Consider the following 5,908-nt stretch of genomic DNA (forward strand, 5'->3'; position numbering starts at 1 on the left):
CAGAAAACGAAGATCATGGCATCTGGTCCCATCACTTCATGGGAAATAGATAGGGAAACAGGGGAAACAGTGTCAGACTTTATTTTTTCAGGCTCCAAATTCACTGCAGATGGTTACTGCAGCCATGAAATTAAAAGATGCTTACTCCTTGGAAGGAAAGTTATGACCAACCTAGATAGCATATTCAAAAGCAGAGACATTACTTTGCCAACAAAGGTCTGTCTAGACAAGGCTATGGTTTTTCCAGTGGTCATGTATGGATGTGAGAGTTGGACTGTGAAGAAAGCTGAGTGTCGAAGAATTGATGGTTTTGAACTGTGGTGTTGGAGAAGACTCTTGAGAGTCCCTTGGACTGCAAGGAGTTCCAACCAGTCCATTCTAAAGGAGATCAGTCCTGGGTGTTCTTTGGAAGGAATAATGCTAAAGCTGAAACTCCAGTACTTTGGCCACCTGATGCAAAGAGTGGACTCATTGGAAAAGACTCTGATGCTGAGAGGGATTGGGGGCAGGAGGAGAAGGGGGCGACAGAGGATGAGATGGCTGCATGGCATCACTGACTCGATGGACGTGAGTCTGAGTGAACTCTGGGAGTTGGTGATGGACAGGGAGGCCTGGCGTGCTGCGATTCATGGGGTTGCAAAGAGTCAGACACGACTGAGTGACTGAACTGAAATGAACTGAACTGAACTGATTATGAATAATGTTACAAAAATATAAGATAAGCTCTTCTTATTATCAAATATCATAAAAATACCACTGAAAATATTTCTCTGTCTTTTTAATGCTATCTTTATTGAATCAAGTTGAAATCACTTAAAAATAAGATTTTTCTTGTAAAAATTACAAAATGGATTTTGCAGTAGCTCATTCTACAAAATGTACTATTCACTGAGACATGTTGTCTTGGTTTATTTTCATGAACTAGAAACATGTTTAATTCAACTGGATTTACTTAGCTTACCAAATAAGCATATAGAGCAGTTCAGGGATGATATGACAGCTTCACAATGCAGGTTTTCATTTTCCTATTCAAATATCTTTAACTATAAGAAGCACAAATGCAAAAGCTGGTTTTGTCATTTTGAAAGTGATATCTAGAGCTCTAGCTAACAATTCCTGCTTATATCCCAATGTCAATTATGCAGCACTAAGCAGGAAAAGTTGGGAGAACAGGAAACTTATCCAGATACAGTTGCCCCCCCACTCCAAATAGGATGGCATTATTAAGGAAGAAGAAAATGAACATAATTTATGTAAATAATTATTTGCCATAGAATTGAAAGGACATAAATTTCAAGGAAAGAGAGTACAAGACAGGCTAGAATATTATTCCCTTAGAAGAAAATTGTCTCTAATACTTATAGCCACTGTAGTCGACTGTTTTCTAATTTTTTAATATTTTGTTCAGTAAGAAACAAACCCTTCACCGACTCACAGACTTAGAGAATGAACTTATGATGCCCAGGGGAGAAGGAAGAGGGGATTGACTATATTGGGAGTCTGGGACTGACATGTAAACTCTGTTATTTAATTAAAAATAGATAAGCAGCAGAGATCTACTATATAGAACAGGGACCTCTGCTCAATACTCTGTAATAACCTAAATGGGAAAAGAATTTGAAATAAAGAATAGATCCCTGAGTTTGTATAACTGAATCCCTTTGCTGTGTATCTGAAACTAACACATTGTTAACCAACAATACTCAAATATAAAATAAAGATTAAAAAATATAAGAAAGAAGCAAAGGCATTCAGTCCATTCAAGAAAAATAAAGTAAGCTCCTTATTATGGATTAAAAACTACTTCAGGAAAATTGCTTGAAAAATTTTATTGATTGAGGTACAGTCCACCTTGTAAATGAAATGAATACTCGAAAAAAGAATGATGATATAACGCCCTTGCCCTCAACAAGTTCACCTTTGTGAAACAAGTGACAAGAGAACACACAAATGATTATAGCGCAGCGATATAAATACAAATAGAAGTGCCAATAACATTCCATTGGAATTTAAAAAATTAACAATTTATTCTCACTGGCATGGGGGGAAGGTCAAGTAAATTGAAGGTAATACAGAAATAAAGAATATAAGGATTTTTCAAAATGTGTCAAAGTTACAGAATATGGTTGGCAGAAACTATTCATTTTTTCTAACAGATGTATGTAGACACGGTTTTATAAACTTTTTAAAAAGAAGCCTTAAGAGGGTAATTTTTAAAAATGGATTTTATGTTCAGATTCATTGATCCATGAAATTGCTTAGTCTCCCATGTCCCAAGATTTAGACTGTCATAATTATAATTTGAAAAAAATCTCTCAAAACCTAGAATAATATGATAGTTCTCCCTCAATGAGAAGATTTGAGCTGAAAGCTGACAGGTGATTCAGGCGTTGTGAACTGTGTTAATAGAATAAGTCAATTTTCACACTGAAAGACATAAAACCCTAAGTGCTATCAAATGGACATATGAACTCTTTAGCTTGTTTTTCATCTTGTGATATTTTACTATGTATACACTACATTCCAAATCAACAGTTGAAATCAAAACCCATTATTAAATTCATTTAACTGTTAATACATAGGAAGTATACGAACAAAATTCTTCATAGCACCTTGTGACTAAATTCAACCTCAGTGATTAAAGAAAAGACTGTCATTTTATGCAAAAGGGTTTTTTCAGTTATTTCCATATATAAGGTAAGTTTAAAAAAATGAATTAGTGAACTACAAACAATTACCATTCTAAAAATATCCTCAGAGTTGCATGTTCAAGGTAAGTTCATCCGTATCGTATTGTAGGTTCCACACATAAGTGCAGTCGTAAGGCGTTTGCCTTTCTCTTTCTGACTCACTTCACTTAGCATGGTAGTCTCTAGGTCCACTGCTGTTGCTGCAGATACTATTATTTCCTTCTTTCTCATGGCTGAGTAATGTTCCATCTGAACAATATTCCATTACGTATATGTACCATATTTTCTTTATCCGTCCCTCTATCGATGGACATTGAGGTTGTTTCCATGTCTTGCAGATGGTGAACTGTGCTGCTGGGACAGAAGGGTGCAAGTATCTTTTCCACTTACAGCTTTGTCTGGGTGTATGCCAGCGACTGGGGAGTGCAGGATCATACACTCTACCTTTAGTTTTATGAGGAACCTCCATATCGTTTTCCACAGTGGTTACACCAATTTAGATTCTCACCAACAGCATAAGAATATCCCTTTTCTTCACATCCTCTCCAGCATTTGTTATTTATAGACTTAAATTGTGGCCATTCTGATCTTTGGGAGGTGGTACCTCACTGTAGTATTAATGCATGCTTTTCTAATAAATAGCAATGTTGAACATCATTTTATGTGAATATTTCCATTTAGGTTAGCTTGAATTTTTAGTTGAAAATGAACAACTAACTTTCATCATTGAGAAGGTTTCTTTTAATACTAATATCCGCTGGATCATCGAAAAAACAAGAGAGTTCCAGAAAAACATCTATTTCTGCTTTATTGACTATGCCAAAGCCTTTGACTGTGTGGATCACAAGAAACTGTGGAAAATTCTGAAAGAGAAGGGCATACCAGACCACTTGACCTGTCTCTTGAGAAACCTATATTTAGGTCAGGAAGCAACAGTTAGAAGTGGACATGGAAAAACAGACTGGTTCCAAATAGGAAAAGGAGTACGTCAAGTCTGTATATTGTCACCCTGCTTATTTAACTTATATGCAGAGTACATCATGAGAAATGCTGGGCTGGAGGAAGCACAATCTGGAATCAAGATTGCTGGGAGAAATATCAATAACCTCAGATATGCAGTGGAGAAGGTGATGGCACCCCACTCCAGTACTCTTGCCTGGAAAATCCCATGGATGGAGGAGCCTGGTAGGCTGCAGTCCATGGGGTCACAAAGAGTTGGACATGACTGAAGCGAATTAGCAGCAGCAGATATGCAGATGACACCACTCTTATGGCAGAAAGTGAAGAACTAAAGAGCCTGTTAATGAAAGTGAAAGAGGAGAGTGAAAAAGTTGGCTTACAACTCAACATTCAGAAAACTAAGATCACGGCATCTGGCCCCATCACTTCATGGTAGATAGATGGGGAAACAGTGGAAACAGTGGCTGACTTTATTTTCCTGGGCTCCAAAATCACTGCAGATGGTGACTGCAGTCATGATATTAAAAGACACTTACTCCTTGGAAGAAAAGTTATGACCAACCTAGATAGCATATTCAAAAGCAGAGACATTACTTTGCCAACCAAGGTCTGTCTAGTCAAGGCTATGGTTTTTCCTGTGGTCATGTATGAATGTGAGAGTTGGACTATAAAGAAACCTGAGTGCCAAAAAATTGATGCTTTTGAACTGTGGTGTTAGAGAAGACTCTTGAGAATCCCTTGGACTGCAAGGAAATCCAACCAGTCCATTCTAAAGGAGATCAGTCCTGGGTGTTCATTGGAAGGACTGATGCTGAAGCTGAAACTCCAATACTTTGGCCACCTCATGTGAAGAGTTGACTCATTGGAAAAGACTCTGATACTGGGAGGGATTGGGGGCAGAACGAGAAGGGGACGACAGAGGATGAGATGGTTGGGTGGCATCACAGACTCAATGGACATGGGTTTGGGTGGACTCCAGGAGTTGGTGATGGACAGGGAGGCCTGGTGTGCTGCAGTTCATGGGGTCACAAAGAGTAGGACACGACTGAGCGACTGGACTGAACTGAACTGAACTGAACCTTCATCCATTTTATCTTTATTTAAAGATTTCATGTATTTAACCATTCTTACAATGCTTCTGGAAACTGAATATGGTTCTTTGTCTCTGCTGCTGCCCTTGTGCACCTAACCTCAACCCCTTCTTCTTGAGCTTAAGAAACAGAGTATTCTATTTCACATACAAAGGAAAATAAGGGAGATACTTTAAAAAGCACCTTTTATTATTTTTGCACTGTACTCAAAAGAAATGGAACCAATTATCTTGCCTTTCATGAAGCTGGGAGTAGTTTCATAAGTTGTGCAATAAAAATATGCAATTTTAAAAAATGAATCTGCATCAGTCTAGTGGCTGTCACAATGCTCTTTGAATTTTAGCTGTAACTATTGTCACCATATTTTGAAAATATGACTTCAAATAACCAAACTAACAATTTTAAATATCTATCTTAAGAAAGCTGCAAGACATCAGCTCACTAATTTCTGACTCATGACAGCTAGGAAACAGTCATAAACTCCCAGGTATAGAAATATCCTCTTGAACAAGTGACTTCAATTTTCCAAGTCTCTGTTAGCTGTAAAGTGGGGATGATTTTCATCTTGGGAGAGTGTTTTAAGGGCCAAATAAGATAGCAAATGTAAAGTATCATATTGACTTACTAATTAAATATTAAAATGTTACTCATTTTCTCTCCTGGCAGTTAAAACATAAGTTGTTCTATTTGCTAGGCATCATTATCAATTAGGAATTGGACGTTAGCAAAAGTATGTAATTAATATTTCAAGAAATCAACTATATATATCATTTTTTTGCAGAAAAGCAAAAGGTAGCATCTTGATGTTATAGCTCTAAAAAGTAAGCAAATCTAAGAATCAGATGATGTCTACTGACTATATGATTATACTTAGTATCCCTCTGTTAGCTTTCTTAATTTCAAAAGTTAGCACAGTTTAGAATTCCATGGATGGCATAGCCCAGGGGTTGCAAAGAGCCAGACATGACTGAGTGACTTTCACTTTCATAAAGCTCTCTAAAAAGTATTTTCTTCAAAAAAAAAAAAATGAATCTGATGAAAAGTAAAATAGAACTGTGAAAAGAGATGAAAGAAGGCAAAACTCAAACTGACAGGAAAAATTACAATTAATAGTTTTAGGTGTTATATGTAGTCATTAACTTAGCTTCAGTAACTGTATGTACCATG

This window comes from Capricornis sumatraensis, chromosome 9, assembly GCF_032405125.1.
Source record: "Capricornis sumatraensis isolate serow.1 chromosome 9, serow.2, whole genome shotgun sequence".
Lineage (NCBI taxonomy): Eukaryota > Metazoa > Chordata > Mammalia > Artiodactyla > Bovidae > Capricornis > Capricornis sumatraensis.